This window comes from Euprymna scolopes, chromosome 3, assembly GCF_053919585.1.
Source record: "Euprymna scolopes isolate OS-2025 chromosome 3, ASM5391958v1, whole genome shotgun sequence".
Taxonomy (NCBI): domain Eukaryota; kingdom Metazoa; phylum Mollusca; class Cephalopoda; order Sepiida; family Sepiolidae; genus Euprymna; species Euprymna scolopes.
Window position 1 is genome coordinate 555572 of NC_136484.1, and position 14797 is coordinate 570368.

The window sequence follows — 14797 nt, forward strand, 5'->3', positions numbered from 1 at the left end:
GAGAGCGTTTGGTAGTATATCTTCCCAATGGGGCAGTTTCATGTTGCTAGAGTGTAAAGTCGTTTGGATGGCCTTCCATAAAGTCCCATTGAGTTTCTCAAGTTGCCCATTATCCTCAGGGTGGTATCTACTAGTTTTAGAGGTGGCGATACCTTTGCCACATAAGTAATGTTTGATTTCTCCTGCAAGGAAGTCGGCAGCCCGGTCAGTGTGTATTATATCGGGCATACCAAAAATTGAAAATAGTTGGTTTAGGCAGTGGATCACAGTTTTGCTGGTCATATCCTTACAGGTGAAGGCAAAGAGAAAGCGAGTATATTCATCAATTATAGTGAGTAAGTATTTGTTACCACGCACAGAAGTAGGTAACGGGCTTTGTACGAGCCTTTTTCAAGTCTCACACAAAACACACATTCATATTTCAAGCTGTCATATACATACGCGCACACAAGCATACGCGCCCACATCCACACATGTACACATATTCACGTTCGCATACATACACTCACATTCACATATATATACACACACGCTTACGTATACACATGTACTCACACACGCGAACACGAACACACACATGGACGACGTCACTTCCGCTTTCTAAGGAAATACACATGCGCAAAAGACACTCCAGAAGCGAGTATAAAACATGGAGACAAGTTGTTTCTAATCCTCTTTTAAGGACCAACTCTCAACTAGAGAGGTTGGGCGAACAAGCCGCCGCCATTTCGGCGCGCGCACGCGCATCTCACGCCCACTTCCTATGTTTGGGGCACGAGCTAATGACTGTATGTATACATTCTCCCTCTTTCTCTCTCCATCTACTACTGGCCACTAAGAACACCTTCGCGTAGCTGACTACTAACTTTTTTTTTTTTTTTTTTTTTTTTTTTACACAGTGATCACCACTTATCAAGGCCCGGAAGCCACTCAGGGATAAGGGTTATTGCAAGTACATTAAGTTAGTGAGGAGATTTGCTGAAGTGTTTACTTAAGGGGGCGGTTCATTAGGAATTTGTTTACATTGGACTTGAAGACATCCAAGTTGTAGTCTGAAGGGAAGCAGGCAGACGGAACAGAGTTCCACAGGCGTGCAGTTCTAAGAAAGAAGCTTTGTTCATGGAATCCGCGTTTTGATTTAGGCACAGATATAGAGTGGGGGAAATTTTTCACAGTGGATTCAGCTAGACGGGTGTTTTTCGTGAAAGATTGGCGAGGGGGGACCAGAGATTGGAGTTCAGACGAGCATCTGCCATGGAAATAACGATAAAACAAGGACAGGCTTGCAACGTCTCTTCTGTGGGAGAGAGGTTGCAGGGTAGAGAAAAGGGCATCCCCCACTAAGCCACGAAGTCTATTTTGTACTCTGTCAAGGCAGGATAGGCTGTTTTTAGCAGCTCCTGCCCAGATATGGCAACAGTATTCCATCCTTGGACGTACTTGGCTTTTATATAGATAGAGAATTGCATCAGTAGTGAGATATCTTCTCGAGCGGTAGAAGGATCCCACCATCTTTCCAGCGACCTTGGCAACAGACTTGATGTATGTGTTCCATTTCAGATCAGGAGTAAAGGTCAAACCCAGAAGCCTGTCAAAACACGGAGCCTCACCCAGACGAGAGCCATCCATCACAATTGATGCCAGCCGGGGATCAGAGCGTTGATGATTTAAGGATAGGAGTTTGGTTTTGGATGCATTAAAGGTAACCAGCCACATCTTCCCCCACTGAACCACGCGCTCGAGATCAGAGGAGAGAGAATCAGAGAGAACTTTGTCATTTACAGCCTTTGATGTGTTGCCGTAGATGGTTGTGTCATCAGCATAGATGTCAACGAATGATTTAAGTATGTGTTTAGGGAGGTCATTGATGTAGATCAGGAAGAGAGTTGGGCCCAGGATTGACCCCTGGGGGACTCCAGCATTTATATTGCAGGCCTCCGATTTTTGTCCATCGACCACTACTCTTATGAGCCTATCGGAGAGAAATGATTTAATGATTGAGAAAACATTTCCCGTTATACCGTAGCTAGAAATCTTGTGAAGTAGACCCTTATGCCATTCATTGTCAAAGGCCTTTGATATGTCAAGAGCAATTGCCCTAGAAAGGAAGCCTTTGTCAAGAGATTCACTTATCCTGTGGGATATAACCGTCAGCACATCTGCGGTAGATCTTGCAGAGCGGAAACCATATTGTGTGTCACTAAGTAGGTTATTCCTGCTGAGGTGGTTGACTATTTCTCTATTTAATATGGATTCCAGCAACTTACTCATAACACACAGGAGGCTTATAGGTCTGTATTGAGAGGGAGATGACTTATCACCTGAATTCTTAAATATAGGGCAAACTGAAGAGGTCTTCCAGGGAGTCGGAAAGCACTTCTCCTTAAGGCAGCGCTTAAATAGTTTCGTAAGTATGGGAGCAAGTTCTGGTTGAAGCTTTTTTAACACTATAATTGGGATGCCGTCAGGGCCAGTTGCTTTACTGGAATCTAGGTTCTTTATTAGTTTGGCGACCTCCTGCACGGATATTTGTATGTTACCTAGCTTGTTCTGTGTTATAGGAGGAAATATGGGGAGTTGATGGCCTTCGTCGCATAGGGTAGAATTAGCTGCAAAGTTCTTTGCAAATAGTTTGGCCTTGTCTGACGCTGACGAGATGACCTCTGGTCCATTGATAATGGTTGGTATAGAACGCACACTTCTGTTCAGGATTTTATTTGTTATTTGCCAAAACTGGTGGGATCCAAGCCGCTGATCAGCTACCTTGGATTTAACAGACTGGGCATATAGCTCTCTTGCATTTTTGATTACTCTTTTACAGTGGTTGCTGGCAGACCTGAAAGCAGCTTTAGTTTCAGTGCATCTATTACGTTGGTAAGCTCTCTTGCATTTTTGATTACTCTTTTACAGTGGTTGATGGCAGACCTGAAAGCAGCTTTAGTTTCAGTGCATCTATTACGTTGGTAATGACAACTCTAATATCCTCTTCCTTGCCTACACGCTGGATTCTCATTTCCACTACAACACTCACTTCAATTCCCACGCGCGAACAAACAATAATGACCCAAACTTGAGATGAAAACACATTTCCTTTTCTTGCTACAACACCAGTCCTGCAACAGACATTGGTTACATACGCGCGGACATGTTATAACTAAAATGTTCATTTCTTTCAACAGCAAATAAACGACGTTTATCTTATCCATTACTTGAGTCTTTGTTTCCTTCAATTCCCATTCGTTTCATTATTCTTTTGTAACGGGATTGGGGTATTTATATATCCTAGTCCCCTACAGCTTTTAAAGTCGATGTTTAATTGCTGGAAAGGTAGTATAGCCTGTATGAGTGTTCCTTTGTTATAACTGGAAAATTTAGGTTTCAGATACTGACAGGAGGAGCACGAGTCTGTTATATTTTTAATTTTTCTAAAGAGAAAGGAAGGTTTCTTGTCCTGATGAAGTGGTTGAGTCACGTGACACCAGGATGGCATAGTGTAACATGCAAGTCGCGGAGGTCTTGCAAAGTGTGCATTAATGTAGAGATGCAAGAAAATATGTCAGCAGCTGTATTTTCTGTTCCTGGACGGTAAACAATACTGAATTTGAATTGTGACAGTTCGATCCACCAACGACATATCTTATCATTTTTAATTTTAGATTTCCTCTAATTATCAAACATAAAACTGATGCTCTTTTGATTTGTAATAACTTTGAAATGTCTCCCGAGTAGGAAATATCGCCACTTTCGGAGAGCTTCGACAATCGCAGCAGTTTCTTTTTCGACAGCATGATGTCTAATCTCATTTGGGTTTAGTGTCTGAGAAAAGAATGCAACAGGTCTACCCTGTTAGTTTAGAGTAGCAGTTTCTACTACAAATTCTTTATTCGGGTCAACAGTTATAAGGGTAGCATTTCTTAAGTCGGTCTTCAGCGTCTGAAAAGAATTTAGAATAGACGGGGGGGGATTCCTTGTTATCGTTGAGAGGCAGTATCTTATCAGAAAAGTTTCGAATGAATTTACTATAGTAAGAGAACATACCAATTATTCGTTTTTGTGACTGGAAATTTAGAGGCGGTGGCATTTCAAGGAGTGGTTTTAGCCTCAGGTAATCAGGAGCAATTTGATTGTTCTGGATTGTGTAACCAAGTAGTGTGATAGAAGTAGCAGAAATGATGATCTTACTTTGGTTGAGCGTGATGTTGTATCTTTTCGCTACATTATAAAACGTTTGAAGGTTGTAGTCATGCTCTTTTTGATTCTTTCCGCATATTGTGACATTGTCTACATACACAAAAGTGTCTGTTAATTTTTCTCTTTCTACAATGCCATCGATGCATCTTTGAAAGCCAAGTACTCCGTTAGTGATGTCAAAAGGGATACGAGTAAATTGGTAAAGTTTTCCATTTACTTCAAATGCTGTGTATTTCCGGTCAGCGTAACTAATTGGGATTTGATGGTAAGCAAACTTCAGGTCGAGTGTTGTAAAAACGTTGTATCAAGTGATGTCATCAACCATTTTATTAATGTTAGGCATGGGAGGCATCCAGTTCTGTAAAGCTATTTATGGTGTCCCTGTAGTCGACCACAATTTTTTTTTTTTTATTACCGTTAGAGGTCACTAAAACTTGGGCTCACCAAGGAGATATAGAGAGCTCTATTATACCTTCCCTCAACATTCTGGCAGTTTTCTCTCTAATAAATATGTTGTCATTGAATGAGTGACGACGAGATTTGGTGGCAATAGGGGTCGTCTGTGTAGAAAGATGAGAGAAAAGGGGAGGAGAAATTTTGATACATGGAAAACTGTCCCTCTTACCCATTGCTCCGATAACAAGTTCTTCCCCAGGACCATCGAATTTCGGGGTCTTTTCCGATAATCATATCAATGAACAGATCCTTAATTACTTCTACTGTCATGGCGTGGTGGTTTTTACTGTTTAGGGAGATGTCAATAATAGTTTCACTGATGATTTTGGCATGATGATTAGGGTCCGCCAATGCTACGGTTTTCTGTTTGGGAATAATAAAAAGTTTCAGCTTTCTTGCTGTACTTTTGCTGATAAACGTCCCCACACTGCTGGAGTCTACCATAGTGTTCACTACTTGCCCATTTATTTTGCATTTTGTGTATGTAATGTCTTTGGCTCCCGTTCCTAGTCAGGAGAGAGATTGGGTGGGGGGGAGTCCGGGTCGTATAACACAGCAGCAGTGGAGAAGGAAGATTTACATACCTTCGCCCAATGGCCATTTTTCTTACATTTCCTACACTCGATGTTATGCGCAGGAGGACACATCGTTCGTGAATGTCGTGTGTTTCCACAGAAGAAACAAATTCCTTTTGGTAGGGTATTTCCTTTTATAGCGGCTAAGGGAGTGTCTTCTGGTTTAATTACGGTAGTGGCTACGTTCGGGTAGTTATCGAAGCTTATCATATGCTTCTCCGCTTGTTCTAGAGACCTAGCCATTGTAAAGGTCTCTTGTAGAGTTGAGAATGGTTTTTCGAGTAGACGCTGATGAATAGATGAGGAGGAGATGCCGCTAATGAAAGTGTCACGAATATATTGCTTTTTGTTCTCCTCAGCGCTTACTGCTTGAAATTCACAAGATTTGGCAAGTACTTCCAGTTGTTGCATGAAATCGTCGATAGTTTGTGCCGGTTTCTGTTTATTCGTCAGAAGTTGATGTTGGTTAAATATAATGTTTGCCAGTTTTTGCGCCTAGCGTTTCTATAGTGCCATTGTAATCCGTAGCATTGCTTATTATTTCGAATATTGTCGCTGAGACAGAATTAATCAAGGCGAAGAGATTTTGTGCATTATTTTCTATCTTTCCCGTTGTTTAAAGTGCGTAAGTAATACTCGAACGTCAATTTCCAGTGTTTATAGATTTTTTTCCGAATTCGGAGCTGTTGGTTCTACGTTAAATCTGCCCGGACATAGTAATTTGTCCATTTTTTTTTTTTTTTTGTTGATAAAATAGAAATAAGTAGAGATAAAAGAAAAGTAAACAGGAATGCCTTTCATAAAGGTTTTATCAACTTAAATGTATACACGTGTTTTTGAGAAATCAATATGGCGGAATCCTTAATTCCGGCCAAGGGGAATAACCCCGATCCTTTATTTCCGGAAAAGTCAAAGCAATTTATTGTTTTGTTTTTTTTTTTACAGCGGAAAACACGTTTTTATGAGAGCGCATTGAAAGCAGACATCTTGTTTTGCTTTTTTTAAATTTTTGTTTAGAGTTTATAAACGCCACGGGGAAATAACTCCATGTAAAGCGCCGACACTCCTTCCCCATCTTTAATAACTAGCTTTTCTTCCTAAAAATCAAACCTTTTGCTCAGTATCATAACAAATTGTTTTTTCGCTGTAAAACAAAAACTACTTGATGAAATTAAGTGAATTTTTTTTTTTTTTTTTTTTTGAGAACAGATACGTACAATTTAATTTTTGGAGAACAGATACGTACAATTTAAACTTTTTTTCGATATTTTCATTTTTTTAATGTATTGATTAAACTGTACAAATACCGGAAAAAAATTAATTAAAAAAAAATGTAAGAAAAAATTTATTAAAAAAAACATTTGAAAAAAAATTCATTTGTTTAAATTATTTTTCATGTTTTCTTTGTTGTTGTTCTTGCAGTTATTCTATATAAGTATAAAATAAAATTTGTTTGGTAAATATTCAGATTATTTACAACAGAACACCGACCACTCTAATTTGTTTTTGTTTTTTTTAAGGTAATCGAGGTCGCTGCCAACGAATCTGATAATCAGCTGAGGCAAATTTACCGTTTTCATGGTTAACCCCTAACCCCACGAACAACTTTCCGGCATTTTACAGCTTCCGTTTATGCTACGCGCGTGCACACGGCAGCATAAACGACGGTTGTTGAATGTGCCTTCACGTACAGAACTGCCTTTTCACGTGGCGTATGAATCTTTGTGGAATATTTAAACTTATACAAAAAAGAAGAAAAGCACACGAAGTGAGTGGGGTGGGGGGGGAGTAATGCCGGAAAGACTTTTTTTTTCAGATCAGAATTTAAAAATTTTTTTTTTTTTTTCATTGGCGGTGGACAATTTAAAATTTGAAGAAAAAATTGTTTAAAACAAAATTTAAAAAAAAACTATATTACAGTACTTTGGGGGGGGGCATTTGTCTTACGTAGTTTTTAATGCGGTTTACAAAAACATAAGCACCAAATTTTTTTATTTTTTTTCGTTCTTTTTTTTGCGGGAAGGGTATTCAATTATAGAACTTGTGTGGCTTAACAGGTGATTCTGCAGTTTAATTGACCGTTTTTCCGTAAGTAACGCACCAACATTTACCGATTAGAACACCATTTAACATTTTTGGGAGATTTTACTGTTTACATTGGGGAGGAGGCAGGTGGTGGTGTTGGGGTGCGCGAAGCACTTTTTTTTTGTTTACATTGGTGCAGAAGCAGAAGCACCTTTTTCTGTTTACATTTTATGGCCAGATAAATACCGATTCAAAATTAATATTGCGTTAAAATCCAGTTTTTGTACATAGACTGCGACTGCGATATCGTAGGATGCCTTGTTTAATGAAATAAAATACGGAAGCTGGGACAGATCTAAATAAACTGGTTGAAAATATCACTTCCGCCGTTGCATTCATCATTCCAAAACATTACAGCTTAGCTCAATTATTCTGTTAGAGTTAACCAAATTATCTATTAAAAGTAAGTTGTTAAATTAGGTAATCGTGAAGAAAGAGAGAGCCTGTTTCCTCCGTTTGACTATAGGTGGCGTTACTGTCTGTCCACCCAGTTACGGAAGCACAAAATGTATATAATGCCACCCTTGAAATAAAAATAAATGTTTTTGTTATATTTTAATTTTAAACATGGTTTGATTTTTTTGGGGTGGGGGGTGCAAACATATTTAAGTTTTGTTTTTTGTTTTTTCAAACATATTTACGTTTTTTTGTTGTTTGTTTTTGCAAGCATATTTAAGTTTTATTTTTCCAAACATTTACGTGTTGTTGCTTGTTTATTTTAAAACATTTACGTTTTTTTTTTTTTGCAAGCATAAACTAAATATTTTTGAAATATTTTTCTTTTTGAAAAGTTTGCTTATGCACTTATTGGTACCGCGCTATTTTTTAATAGTAGTTTCAAGTAAGATTCAGGTTTTACAATATCCTTTTTCAAATATATATATATATATATATATATATATATATATATATATATATATATATATATATATATATATATATATATATATATATATATAAATACTTGCGGAAAAGGTAAAATAAGTGCAGAAAAATTAAGAAAAAAGGGGGGGGGGTCCATAAAAAAGATAAAAGAAAAAACGTTGATTTTTTTATTATTATCATAAGAGCGTAAAAAATACTCGCGGAAAAACGGTTGTACCCATAAATATGTTTAAAAGAAAAATATAGCAAAAACATTTAGTTTATGCTTGCAAAAAAAAAAACGTAAATGTTTAAAAATAAACAAGCATCAAAAGGTAAATGTTTGGAAAAATGAAACTTAAATATGTTTGCAAAAAAATAAAACTTAAATATGTTTGCACAAAAAAAAAAAAAAAAGAAACATGTTTAAAATTAAAATATAACGAAAACATTTATTTTTATTTCAAGGGTGGCATTATATACATTTTGTACTTCCGTAACTGGGTGGACAGAGACAGTAACGCCACCTATAGTCGAACGGAGGAAACAGGCTCTCTCTTTCTTCACGATTACCAATTATTTTTATAAATTTTTTCTTGTTTTATGTTTAATTTTAAAGTTTATTAAACTTTTTTCCCAATTTAAGATACTTTAAAAACTCAACTTATTTCGATAACATTTGTTTTTAATTTTAGTAGTAGCTAACGACTAATTGATTAAGAAGAATTGCCTTCCACGGGAAGAAGTGGATAATAAAATTTCTTCATATGACTTCTGCAAATGATACCGTGTCATTGACTAACGATATGTCCGGCTTACACATAAGGCCACCAGATCGACTCGTATTTAATGGGAATAAGGCAGACTCGTGGAAAATATTCCATAAACGATGGTCCAACTACTCGTTATTGACACGTCTGGACCATAAACCACGAGTAATTCAGGTTGCCCCTCTGGAGAACTGTTTGGGCGATGACGCCATGAAAATATACCAGGGCATGCAGTTCGACACCCCGGAGACTGAGCGCACTGTAGATGACATACTACAAGCTCTGGAGGAGTATTCCGTCGGAATTCTCAATGAAACATATGAGAGATTTGCGTTCCGTCAGAGGAAACAGGGTGAGGGAGAGGCTTTCAACAAGTTCTACAATGATTTAAGGGTACTGTCGAAGACTTGCAATTTCTGAACCGGATGCAGTGACTCACTTCTGCGGGACCAAATTGTAGAAGGTGTACGTGACCAATTAACCAAGCAGGAGCTACTGAAGATACAGCACCTGACTCTACAGAAGAGTGTTGACATATGCAGAGCGGCTGAAATGGCCTCAACCCACAGCCAAGGAATGGGACTGGATACAACCCAGGTAATGAGAGTATATGAAACCAGTCAAATAAAGGAACCTGTCTCCAAAAGAGAATGCCAATTCTGCGGCTACGCACACTTGCCAAAGCGCAACAGATGCCCAGCCTAGGGCAAATTATGCCATGCATGTAATGAGAAAGGACATTTCGAATCCAAATTTCCCAACAAAGACAGAAGGATGCGAAAACAGAGACAGAGCACACGGATGTATGGAAGCAAGAAACGTATTGCTCCCCCACCATGGTTGAACCAACTTGATACATCCTCAACAGAAGAGGATGAAGAATACACCCACGGGGTAAATGCGATAAAACCCCAGAAAACAAAACAGGCAAAAGATGCAAGTGTCTTATGCTTTTGAACAAGAAAGAAATTATTTTCCAGATTGACACACGGGCATCCATTAATACCCTCCCTGAAAGGTTTGCAAAAAGGATGCAACCATACAAAGGGGTTTTGTCAATGTGGAATGGGTCTTTGATGAAGCCACTTGGTGTATGCTGAAGAAAGATAAAAAAAAACAAAACGCAGCAAACCTACTCAGTGAAATTTGTAGTGTTTAGGGATGGAGATGATTGCCAGCTACTGCTTGGCCTGCGGGCAAGCATACAAATGGGCCTTGTTGAGATAAAGCAGAAGAACTCCACCATATCGCAGCAGTCAACATAGAGGAAAGCTACAAGGAAGTATTCGATGATCAACTGGGCAAGCTGCCGGGCGTTGCCACTCTCCAGCTCAAGCCAGATGCAATATCAACTCTAATGCCCAATCGGAGAGTCCCTATAGCTATACGCTCTGAACTGAAGAAGGAGTTAAGTCGACTGACCACATTAGGAGTGATCAGACCAGTAGATAAACCCACTCCATGGGTTAGCCAACTTGTCATAATAAGAAAAAAAACGGGACAATGAGAATATGCTTGGATCCACATAAGCTCAACAAAGCACTCATGCAAGAGCACTACACCATACCAATTTTCGAGGACGTCCTTTATGACATGAGAGATGCAAAAGTATTCACAAAAGTGGACCTCTCATCAGGATATTGGCATGTTGAGCTCGATGATGCATCCAGTGACTTGACCAACTTTCAGACATGTTTTGGCCGATATTGCTAGCGTCGGTTACCATTTGGCCTGAACTCTTCAGCCGAGATATTCCAAAGAAGGCTGAATGAACAATTCCAGGGCATGCATGGAGTTGTTATCATTGTAGATGACTTGGTAATATATGGGAAAGACCAAGAAGAACATGACAGACGGCTCCACAAGCTACTCCAGAAATGCCAAACAATAGGAGTTAAACTCAACCCAGAAAAACTGGAGACCGGACTAGACGCGATCACTTTCATGGGGCATCGCATCACTAAAGACGGCATTGGAGTCGACCCAGGAAAAGAAAGGGCAGGTGGGGGCAGTGGTGGGGGTTTAGCTATATGCAACATCTTCCCCCATTGGCGAGGGTGTTTGTTTATTTTGTTTTCCTCTAAGGAAAGCAAAAAGCCCTTATCGAAGGCACCAAAACGGCTGCAGAACTTCCTGCTACGGGCTCAGCAATACAACTACACACTACGATATAAACCAAGGAAAGATATCTCATTAGCAGATATGCTGTCGCGAGCACCAACAAGCAAGCCAGAGTTGGAAGAAATAATGTCAGTGAATAATCTGACAATGCAGCCGATACAAGACCACAGGCTCACAGAGATTCGCCAAAAGACAGTTGAGGACTCCAACATGAGAGCACTGGCAGAAGTAATCGCTAAGGGGTGGCCGCATAATAAGGAAAGCTTACCCAACTCTGTCAAACTGTTTTTGATTACAGAGATGAACTCATGGTACAAGATGGGCTAGTACTGTGAGGACAAAGAATAGTCATACCACATGCTATGCAGAGTGAGATGAAACAAAAAACACATGCCGGCCACCTCGGCATAAATACATGTCTGCGACGAGCGAGGGACCTCATATTTTGGCCAGGAATGTCTAAAGAGATTAGACAATACATCGAAGCCTGTGGCACCTGCACAACCTATGCAGACCGCCAGCCAGCAGAAGCACAGATCATAGCACCAGTGCCGGAAAGACCTTGGCAACAAGTAGCAGCAGACCTTCTATCATGGGGAGGGAACAACTATCTGATCACAGTAGACAGACATAGCAATTTCTTTGAAATTGACAAACTGGATACACCCACATCAGAAGCGATAATTGAATGCATTTTGCACGCCATGGAATTCCAGAGGTGCTGACATCCGACAATGGTCTTCAATTTTCGTCTTATGCATTCCGAAGGTTTGCAAGTAAATGGCTATTCATACACGAGACAATATAGCCAGGCAACAGCCAAGCAAATGGTGCTGCCGGAGCAGCAGTAAAAATCACCAAACGCCTCTTCCGAAAATGCAAGGCGTCAGGAGAAGATCCATTCCTGGGACTGTTGAACATACGCAACGCACTAACTGAAGGACTAAGTACCAGCCCAGCACAAAGACTCTTTGGTAGAAGGACAAGATCAACAGTACCAGCTGTCGAGTTAAAGCTCAAGCCACTTTACCCACATTCAACTGATGAAGCATGGAGGAAACAGGAAAGAAGGATTAGGCACCATAAGACGGGGAAAGAGCTAAAAGGCCTCAACGTGGGTGATAATGTTCAAGTCTAGTAACCCAGTCCCTACACAAGAGAGTGGAGGGAAGCAACAGTCCGAAAACAAATGACTGGTAGGTCCTATGAAGTGGAAGCAAGAGACGGACAACGATACCGCCGAAACAGGCGATTCCTGCGCAAAACGCCTGAGTCAAAACATTCCTTCCCAGGACACCATCAAACAACACACACAGCTGATGATCACCCTCAGTCTCAAATACAGCCTGACAATCCCATATCACAAAGAGAAAGGATTGCACAGGAAAATGAGCTGACTGAAGAAAACGTTTGCGTAAGGAATGACAGCCAACAAATGACCACGCGCTCAGGTTGCATTATTCGAAAACCTGCACGCTACAATGAATGAACAATTCACCCTCCCCCATGTGGCCATTTAAAACCATGTCCCTGTCCCTTCCTCCTTAGAGGAAAACAAAATAAACAAACACCCTCCCCAACGGGGGAAGATGTTACGTATAGCTAAACCCCCACCACTGCCTCCACCTGCCCTTTCTATGAACTCTCCGAAAAAGGAGGAAGACTTTCTGTATGAAAATCATGGCGCTCAATAAAGCTGCTATTACATACTACTTCCGTGTCGTCTTTACTCTGATATTAACCCGTGGACGTAACAAACCCTTATCAGGGCTACCTTTTTCCATATTAATTATGTGAATCACAAACTGTGGGGTATATGGGAAAGGGGGAAAAAAAGAAAAGAGTCGCGAACATCTCTTGAAATGTATTTCGTGTTGCTGACGTTCAGATTGTGCGGTGTGACATTGGTGGCGAGAGTCCAGCTGTGATCGATTGGAAAAGAAGAGGGCAGAAACGTGCTGTTGTCAAGCGAGTGACTCACTCCTTCCTGAACCCCAGAACCGAATTCTGATTATAACCTTAGTAGCTATTTCGGCCTGTCAAGCAGATTAACATGGCTGACTGGAGACTGAACACTCAGATGTTGAGACCCTTCACTGGGGAGGGTGACCTAATTAAATGGCTGTAAAAATTAAAGATGGTGGAAATGTTGCAAAAAATCGAAGACATGGTCGCCCTGCTGCCATTATATTTAGAGGAGAAAGTCCTCACAATTTACCAGCAAATCCGCGATGAAGATAAGGGAGACCTTGCCTCAGTGGTGCAAAGACTGAAATTGGTTTTCGCTGAGAGCCCATTTGAAGCACTCGGCAAGCTTGCAAGTTTGAGGTGGACTGGCAAGTCTATTGACGTCTTTGCTGTGGAGATCAGGAGACTGGCAGGATTGGCTGGTTACATGGGAGGAGCCTGGAGATGATGGTAAAGCTATACCTAGTGAATGGCTTCCAGAAGAGATCTCCGCGAACATGCCAAGAATCACTGAGATCAATACTATGGAAGTGGACGATCTCTTGGCCCACGCCAGAGTCCTAGTCAAGAATGCCAAGGGCACAATCGTGGCTGCAGCTGTGAGTGACTACCAGCTCATTTCTGTGGATTCCAGCGCCTCCAGCAGCCTTTCCAACAGTCCTAAGAGCTTCCAGCGCCTCCTGCAGCTTTCCAGCACATATCAAAGCTTTCTACTGCCTTCTGCAGATTCCTGCAGTCTTCCAGGGCCTGCCGCAAGTTCCTGCAGTCTTCCAGCGCCTGCCAGAGCTTACTAAAGCCTTGTAGTATCACCAGCAACCCTTAGCAGCGTTCTAAAGCCGGTCAACGTCAGGCTACTCACTCCACAGCCTGTCAACGCCTGGCTACCCGTTCCAGTGCTGTAAGTCATCAAGCTATCCCTTCCAGTGCCGGTCGATGTCAGGCTACACACTCTAGAACCAGTCAACGTCCAGTTACTTATACCAGAGACCACTTACTTCCAGCTCAGGAGCCCACTGATGCTCACCTTTCAGAGCTCATTGATATCCAGCTCAGCAGCCTACTAATGCTCACCCTCCAGAACCCACTGATGTCCAGCTCAGCAGTACGCTAACGCCTGCCTTCCAATGCTCACCAACGTCAGGCTGATTCTGATTTACTTGAACTGACCACAGGCCTTTTCGAATTGACCACTTCCACTTATTTCTTTTGGGATAAAATAAAAGGCGATTCATCATCTTTAAGCGTAATTCAGCTTTTTTATCATTCTTCCTTTGCTATTGCCGTTATCTTGTTGCCTCTGTATCTAATATTTTAGTTGTACAGTCGATTGGTTTAATTACCTTTCGCTCCCCTCTGCTACAAGTGGTGACACCATCATGATTCTAAACACATGCAAAAAGAGACGGTCAGCAGGGAAGATGACGATAAAGCCTACATCATCCTTAGACACAGGCTGCAGCTATTTGAAAATGGCATTTCACCAAAACTCGACGAACCAATGACCATCAAGCATTTTAACTAACTCAGCACAGAACCAACACTGAGCTCTTGAGTTCATACGAGATGTAAAAAGTTAAGCTCTGCAACCATCATTACCACCCTTAAAGGCCTACCAACTCTCTCAGACAACTGATTCAACAAACAAGCTTTCATGGACATTCATCAAGCACACAAAGTCCACAGATATCACCACCGACTACTATGGAAGAAGTCGCACGTGTTCCAAAGAGTTAAGCTGCAATACACACATTAGAAAAACTCAATTTG